Genomic DNA, 9,058 nt, shown 5'->3' on the forward strand with positions numbered 1-9,058 from the left:
AAAACACACCTAACATAAAATTTACCATTTTGACCATTTTAAAGTGTACAATTCCGTGGCTGGAGGAGGTCAGGGGTGGGGCAGGTGGGTGTAGACAAGAAGGACTGAGCCTGGGCACCCGAGCTTGCTCAGCTGGGTGGAGAACAGGCAGTGGAGACAAAGCTGGCAGCTAGTGGAGGGAGGTGTGTCCTGGGGGCACGGAGGAGGAGGAGGGAGTGGGGATCCACCCAGAGGAGCAGTGAGGGATGGACACCTAGCTAGCTGGGCGGGGGTATGGTGAGGGGGGAGCTGGGATCCCCGCAGTATAGATGCTGCCTTGGGAGCTGGTGCAGAGAATGGGCCGGGACGGCTTGGGGGTATGAATGAGTAGCACTCCATTTGCGTTTCACCCAATGCAGACGGGAGGTTCAGGAGAGGAAAAAATTCCTAACGCCAAGGGCTCGGGGGAATGCAGGCGCCACGACCCGGAGAAGGCGAGGGAGACATGGGGACAGGCAAGGAAGTCAGTGGGGACGGGACAGGCGAGAGGAACCCACAACAGGTTAAGAGGGACCAGGGACAGGCGAGGGGGACATAGGGGTAGGTGAGGGGACACGGAGGTAGACGTGGGGGTATATGTAGACAGGCGAGAGCTGGCCTGGGACGCGGGTGCAAACAGGCTGGCACAGCTGCAGTTGCGTTGCAACCATGCAGTGGGCTGCGGGCGGGGCGGGAGTGGTGGTGCGCTGGGGCGGGGCCCGGCAGGGGCGGGGCCAGCGGCGGTCGTCCCGCCCCCAGACTCCGGAGCTGCAGACAAAGAGCACCCGGCGGCAGCGGCAGCAGTAGCTGCGCTGTGAGCGGAGCTGGTCGCACTGGTCCCCCTACCAGCCTGAGTCCGGGCCCCTGACCGCCTCCCGGGGCCCGTCCGGAGGCTCCCAGTGGGAGGTCCCAAGAGGCGGGCAGCAGGGAGTCAGTCAATGGTCCAGTCCCTCATTGATCCTGCATCTCCAGTCTCCGGAAAGGGGACGGTGAGCGGGGGAGAGCAGGCTGAGAAGGCGTCGTGGCCTGGGAGACTGCCGCGAGGCCTCTGAGCCCTGTGTGGCCTGGGGAAGTCCCTTTCCCTCCCATTTCACATTTCTAACAGGAAGGAGATGGGCTCGAGGTACATAATTTCTAGGACCCCATGGCTATGAAATTCAAACTGTCCTTACTCCCACTCCACAGATTAGGAAAGTGAGGCGTGGGAGAACAGAAAGCAGGAATGACCCTCTGACCAGGCCCTGAGCTGTGACCTCCCGCTGATCGCTGACTCCCAGGCTCTGCTCTCAGGGGTGTCTGTGGATGGACGGACGACAGAGGGCCAGCTGGACAGGCTGACCCTCCAGAACCTCCCAACCCACCAGTCGGTCACACAGGAGGCCTCCAGATGCTCCCCCAGTGCACCGCCCCTCTTCAGGAGCTCCCAGCAGCACCCTGAAAGTAGCCGGGCCCAGAGAAGTGTCATGGAGACCTCTGAATGGGGAGGAGAAGGGAGTAGCCCCCACGCCGCAGGCACTCTGCACTCTTGTCCCCCCATTCATGTTTCTCAATTTGGGATTTTAAAATTGTCAACCCACAGAAACGTGGAAATGTCTGACAGTGGCCATCTGCGATCCCTTCCTCAGAAATCCCCAGAGCACATGCTCTGTCAGCCCTGCAAGCTTGAAAGCAAGAGGCTGACACCGTCACACCCGCTCGTTCTCCACGAAGCTACCACATCATGACTGCACTCACGGAATTCAGCATTGATACAACACCCTTACCTACGATTCCCTCATTTTCATTTTCAAATCTCTCCAATAATGTCTCTAATAATGTCCTTCATAGCTTTTTTTTTTTCTTTTTTTTACATCTAGGCACCAGTCTAGGCTCGCACACACATTACATTTGATTGTTATGCCTCTAATCTCCTTTAATCCAGAACAATCTATCCTTTTTATAGATAACTTTCATGACACTGACCTTTCAGGAGAGTCCAGGGCACTTGTGCTGTGGAATGTCTCAGAGTTGGGATCTGCCTGATTAGTTCTGCACTGTTAGATTCAGGTTAAGCGTTTTTGGCAAGATTACTGCCCAGGTGACACTGTGTCCTCCCCCTTCCCCCCCCCCCCGCGTCATATCAGGCGGCACATCAGGTCAGGTTGTCCACTGTTGGTGATGCTCAGTTTGATCATGTGGTCGAGGTGGTGTCTGCCAATTCTCTCCACTGTAAAGGTACGTTCTTCTCTCTCAAAGTAACAATCTGGGGGTAAGACTTTGAGACTGTGTGTATGCCTTTATTAACTGATCAGAATTCTAGCTGGGACTCAGCAGTACACCCACCAACGTGTGGCTGGCCTGGAGAATGACATGCCTGCTCAGTCACAGCGTCCACCCCACACCTCTGTGCCCGGGGCAGAGGAGCAAGGAAGCTCGGGAGGCCTCCCGTGGACACCTTCCTAGCAGTTTAGCAGTGGGTGTGCGTGCCTGGGCATGTCTGGATGCCGTGTGAGCAGTGTGCATGTTGGCAGGGGTGTGGGTGGTGGGGAGGGAGGGTTAGTCAGCTACACGTGACATGACAGGAGTATGTTCCCTGGCGTACCACTTGGGCTATGACCCCTGGAAATTCTAGTTTGAGAAGGCTGGGGTGATGCCTGGACCCTTCCCTGTAACAAGCTCCACTCCTCAGTGACGATGAGATTTGGGGCTTCTGTCCGTTCATCCCAAGTCCCTACTCTAGGTCCTTGATGTTCAGTGTGCTCCGTGGACCAGCAGCACTGACACACCTGGGAGCTTATTAGAAATGCAGACTCCCAGGCTGCACCCTGGACCAGCTCAATCTGAACCTGCATTTGAACAAGGGCCTCAGTCACACTGGCCCACAGAGCCTCAAAGAGCCCTGGAGGACGTCCCTCGCCTCAGGCTCACCTCCTGCCCCCTGCCGCCCAAGCCACACACTGCTCTGGGCCTGTAGCAATGATATATGACCCAAAGCAACCAGTCCAAGGTGGGGGAGGACAAAAGAGGTGGCCCCCGTGATGGGTAGAACTGTGTCCCCCAAGGAGATATGTGGAAGTCCTAACCGCTGTACCTGTGAACGTGACCTTGTTTGGAACCAGGGTCACTGTAGTTAAATTACCATGCGGTGACACTAGAGGGAGAGGGGCCCAAAGCGCTGCACGGCCCAGGGCCTGCTGACATCCGAGCCATCGGCCTGCCCTTCCTGCTTTCCAGGGAGAGCTGGCCTCCCGGGTGAGTCTAGGACTGCTGATGTCCTGCCTCAAGGGGCACACGGGGGCAAGGGTCACCCCACGCCACGCCACGCCACGGAAGTCCTAAAGCTCTTCCTCATCAAGATCCACCTCGAGGTCTCTGCCTGCACTTCCCAGGTGCCAGGTCCTAACCCTGCAAGTACTCCTCCCTCTGCCCCAGGGCGAGTCTGGCTGGTACACAGCATGGCCGTCCGTCCGTGCAGGAGAGTCTCCGTGTCGTGCTTCTCACTCCCGCTGCACAGAGCAGCGTCAGGACAGGGCATCTGACAGCCAGCATCACGCCTATCCTCCTTTGGAAGGTCCAGACACACCTGCACCTTTGTGACTGTCCAGCTCCTCCCTTCGGCTTTTCTTCGCGTTGTTTCCTTCCTTTTTCTTTATTACACAGACACCGTTGGAATAATATCGGACATTCTTCATCACTGGGCATTAACTGTGACACATCCATGCATAAGGCCTTCTCTATCCAATTCCACCCCTCTAACGACCAGTGGATGGAGCCCTGGCGGTGCAGTGATTCAGCACTCGGCTGCTAACTGTGGTGCAATGGACCACTTTTGTGTGGCCTTTCTCGCCGCGGTCTTGTAATTCTCACCCAAGTGACTGGGTGGAACCATGCTAATAAGGTATATGGAACCCTAACAAGGAGATTGGTCAGTTTTGCCAACACGCTAGGCTTAAAATGAGCCATCCAGAGGCAAGAAAGACAGGATCTCACCACCACCAAGAAAGAAGAGCCAGGAGTGGAGTATGTCCTTTGGACCTGGGATCCCTGCGCTGAGACCCTCCTAGACCAACAGAGAGAGCTGTAACACCGAAGACAGCAAGATGGCGAGAAGCAGCGGCAGACAAACAGCAGCAGCAGAGGCAGCAGAACCAGGAGACTAGAAGCAGACCAGCAGGAGATGGTGTGGTGGGCTTCCTGGCCCACAGAACAAGAGAGCAGCTGAGTGCCTTTGGGCAGGAGGCTTGCTGGTGGAGTGGGGTTCCTCCGGGCACTTGGTGAAGCTAGGCTTGCCAACCCACGGAGCTAGAGCTGAGCACCTTTGCACCCAGGCTTACTGGAGAAGTGGGGTGCCTCTGGGCACTTGTTGGCAGAGCTAAAAGAGCTTTGTAACACTTGCCTGAGCAGGGCAGAGGCCAAGGGCCAGAGAGAGGCGTGTCTGAGGGCACAGCTGAGCAGAGGCTGTCCTGGTCGAAGAACTGTATCCTGAGTGTTCCTGAACCTGAACTGTAACCTGTTACTTCCCTAACAGACCCCACAACTGTGAGTATAGTCTGTGAGTTCTGTGTGACCACTGCAACGAATTATCAAACCCAGCAGAGAAGTAGAGAGTGCCGTGGGAGGGATGGCTGGTGCCAGAACTGGTAAAGATACTAGAGAGAGGCATGTCTGACCTCCACCTCATAGGAATCCGCCCTGGGCTGTTGATCTTGATTCTCCTTCCTCCTCGTGAAGTTAGTGGAGGGATGACGATACCTCCGCGCCGTTTTTAGACAACATGTGTAATTCAGTGACATTAACTACATTCATCATGGTGTGCAAACAACACCACTGTTTCTAATTTTTTCCATCACCCTTACGAGAAACTCAGCACCGCCTCTGGGGCAGTTCTACTATGTCCTACAGAGTCACTACGAGTTGGAATGGACTCCACGGCAATGGGCTTGGTTTTTTTAGTTTAATGACCAACAGAATAGCTTGGTGATACCAAACGAGATCCCAGGGACCTTATGCCGAGTGTATAAGGTCTGGCTTCCTGAGGAGGCAGCTGCTCTTTTTATTCCCACTTAACAGATGAGGAGACTGAGGCCCTGAGCCACTGAGCTGTCGAGTGGCCTGCCCCAGGTCACAGCTGGTCACTGGCAGGACCAGGACTGAACCCAGGCTGCCCTACCCTTGATCTCTACACCCCACTGCTTGCCTGTGCTGGGGAGAAGGAAGGAAAGGACCTGCCTTCCACCCCCACTCGGCGCCCAGGCTGGGCTTGCGGCTCTCACATAGCCTCTTTCCTTCGTTGGTGTGTGTGTGAACATGTATTTCTTGTTTTGAAAGTTTCACTGAGGTATAACTGCCAGGTGATCAACTGCACATATTTCAAGCGGGCAGTTTGATTGGTACCTGCTATATCATATACATACACCTGTGAAGCCCTCACCACAATCAAGACAGTGACCATTTCCTTCGCCCCCCGGTGTCATCTTCCCCCTCCGCCCCCATCTGCCCAACCCCCACCTCAGGCCACCGCAGAGCTGCTTTCTCGAGTTTTTTGTCAGTGGATCCTGAGGTATGGGCATTTAAAACCTTGGGACAATATCACAAAGTGCAGGGACCTGCCCAGATGAGCAGCTGTCGGAATCCCAGGCTCCTTCATCCATTCCCTCGACAACTGTTTCCCAAGTGCCAAGCGTGGGCTGGCCCTGCCCTTGGAGCCACAGGCTCCGAAGCCTGCCCCCAGGATGCCCCCGCTCCCCACATGTGGGGCGGTAAGAAGCGCTCTGGAGGAAAATGGCAGGAGACAGGGGAGGGGAGTGTGTCCGCGGCCCATTGGCCTTCCTCCTACCCCACCACAGCTGATTTCCTTGCTCGTGGATGGTTTCCCTCATTTTCAAAAGGCCCCGAGGGGGAGGCAGAGGCCTTGTGCTCCGGATTGAACTGTGTTCCCAAAAATATACGATGAAATTCTAACCCCTATACCTGTGGATGTGATCCTGTTTGGAAATAGGGTTTTCTTTGTTATGTTAAGGAGCTCTGGTGGCGCACTGGTTAAAGCGCTCGGCTGCCAACCAAAAGGTCGGCGGTTCAAACCCACCAGGCACTCTACAGGAGAAAGATGTGGCAGTTAGCTTCCATAAAGATTTACAGCCTTGGAAACCCTATGGGGAGTTCTACTCTGTCCTATAGGGTCGCTATGAGTCAGAATCCACTCGAAGGCAGCAGGTTTTGGTTGTGATGTTAATTAGATCATACTTGAGTAGGGTGGGTTCTAATCTAATCACTTTTGAGTTACACAGAGAACAGACACAGAGACACGTGCACAAACTGGGGAAGACAGATGCCATGTGAGAATTGCCAAGGAACCAGAGAACAATACCAGGGGCTACCAACCAGGAAGGAACTGGCACTGCCAAGACCCTGACTTGGACTGTTAGTCTCCAGAATTACGAAAAAATGCATTCCTGTTCTTTAAAGCCACCCCCTTGTGGTATTTGTGTTACAGCAGCACTAGCTGGCTAAGACACCTTGTCTGTGAGGTCCCCTGCTGAACGAAACTGGCTTCCAGCCCACTCAGCTCATTCCTTCTACAGCCTGGTGGGGGCTCTGCTATCCTCTGAGGAGCCTCTCCCAGCCCTTCCGGTCATCTTAGGCTGCGGAAGGAATGAGCTGAGTGGGCTGGAAGCCGGTTTCATTCATGAAAAATTGACTGAGAACCTCCTGTGTGCAGGCCTGTCAGCAAGGGTGTCACGGTGTCAGAGAGGGGACACTGAGCTCAGGAAGACTGGTCTGGCACGGGAAAGACAAACAGGAATGGAGACAAGTTCAATACCCTGTGGGACGTGATCAGAAATGCGGCAAAGGGTCACGGTGTCAGGGAGGAGAGACACAGACCCGGCCGGCAGGAGCACCAGGAAATGCTCCTGAAGGGGTGTTGTGCATCGGTGCTCTGGGCACGATGCTTCCTCACTCTGTCCACCCTTTGTAACCTGGCGAATTCCTTTTCATAATGCGAGGCTCGGCTCCGGCATCTCCTCCTGGGGCCTGCATGCTTGGTTAGGTATTTGAGGTTTTGTGCACCATATCAGTAGAATAAAGGACAAAAACCACGTGATCCTCTCAACAGAAACAGAAAAAGCATCTGACAAAGTCCAACAACCCCTCGCGATAAAAATATTGGCAAACTAAGAGTAGGAGGGAACTTCTTCAAGCTGATAAAAGACATCTATGAAAATCCACAGCAAACACCACGTGCTTTCTCCTGAGATCAGGAACAAGACAAGGACTCTGCTCTCGTCACTGCTATTCCACATATACTGGAGGTTCTAGCCAGGGCAATTAGGCAAGAAAATGAAATAAAAGGCCCCCAGACTGGAAAGGAAGACGTCAAACTATCTCTTTGAAGATGGCATAATCTTGTATATAGAAAACCCCAAGGAATTTACTAAAAAAAACTATTAGAACTAATAAATGAGCTCAGTAAGGTTGCAGGACATGAGAGCAAAATACAAAAATCAATCGTATTCCTGTACAGTGGCAATGAGCAAAACCAAAATGAAATTAAGAAAACAATTCCACTGATAATAGTATTAAAAAGAACAAAATACTCAGGAATAATTTTTTAAACTGTATTTTGTTGTTGACAACTCAGGACTAAATTTACCAAAGAAGCACAAGACTTGAACATTGAAAACAAATGGAAAGTCATCCCGTGTTCCTGGTCCGCACTCCACAAATTGATCTACAAACACAACGCAATCCCTATCAAAATCCCAGCTGGCTTCTTTGTAGAAATTGACAAGCTGATCCTAAAATGCATATGGAAACTCAAGGGAACCAGAATAGTCAAAACAATCTTGAAAAAGAAGAAAACAGTTTAAGAACTCATACTTCTCAATCTCAAAACTTACTACAAAGCTACCATAGTCAAGACAGTGTGGTACTGGCATAAGGACAGACATATAGGCCAGTGGGATAGAACTGAGAGTCCAGAAATAACACCCATACTTCTATGGTCAATTGATTTTTGACAAGGATGCCAAGACAATTCCACAGGGAAACAACAGTCTCTTCAACAAATGGTGCTGGGACAGCTGGATCTCCACATGCAAAAGAATCAAGTGGAACCCCTACCTCACACCGTATATAAAAACTAACTCAAAATGGATGAAAGATCTAAATATAAGAGCTAAATCCATAAAACTCTTAGAAGGAAAACAGAAGTAAATCTTCATGACCTTGGATTTGGCAAAGGATTCTTAGATATAGACACCAAACGCACAAGCAACAAAAGAAAAAACAAACTGGACATCGTAAGAATTTAAAACTCTTGTGCTTCATACTCGTGAGGAGTGTGCCTCTTAGCTCAAGTAGATACAAGAGACGAAACGGGCAGCTTCTGTCCGGAGGTGAAATGGGAAGGCAAAGAGGGTTAGGAGCTGGTTGAATGGACATGGGAGATCAGGGGTGGAAAGGAAGAGTGTGCTGTCACAGTATGGGGAGAGCAGTTAGGGTCACGTAACAATGTAGGTATAAATTTTTGTATGGGAAAAAATAAAATAAATAAAAACTCTTGTGCTTCAAAGGACACTATCAAGAAAGTGAAAAGACAACCCACAGAATGGGAGAAAATATTTGCAAATCATACACCTGATAAGGGGCTAATATCAAGAATATATAAAAATCTCTTGAAACTCAATAACAAAAAGACAAAGAAGTCAATTTTAAAACGGGCAAAGGACTTGAATAGACATTTCTTCAAAGACAATATTCCAGTGGCTAACAAATGCAAATCAAAGCCACAAGATACCACTTCCCCCCCACTAGGATGACTATTATCAGGAAAAACTGAAACTAACAGGCGTTGAGGAGGATGTAGAGAAATTGGAACCCTTGGGCCTTGCTGGTGGGAATGGAAAATGGTGCAGCCTCTGTGGAAAACAATTTGGCAGTTCCTTAAAAAGTTAAATATAGACTTATAATATGACCCAGCAATTTCACTCTTAGGTATATACCAAAAAGAGTTTAAAACAGGTGTTCAGACAAAAACTTGTACAAGAATGTTCACAGCAGT

Source organism: Trichechus manatus, unplaced genomic scaffold (assembly GCF_000243295.1).
Source record: "Trichechus manatus latirostris isolate Lorelei unplaced genomic scaffold, TriManLat1.0 scaffold00309, whole genome shotgun sequence".
NCBI classification, from domain to species: domain Eukaryota; kingdom Metazoa; phylum Chordata; class Mammalia; order Sirenia; family Trichechidae; genus Trichechus; species Trichechus manatus.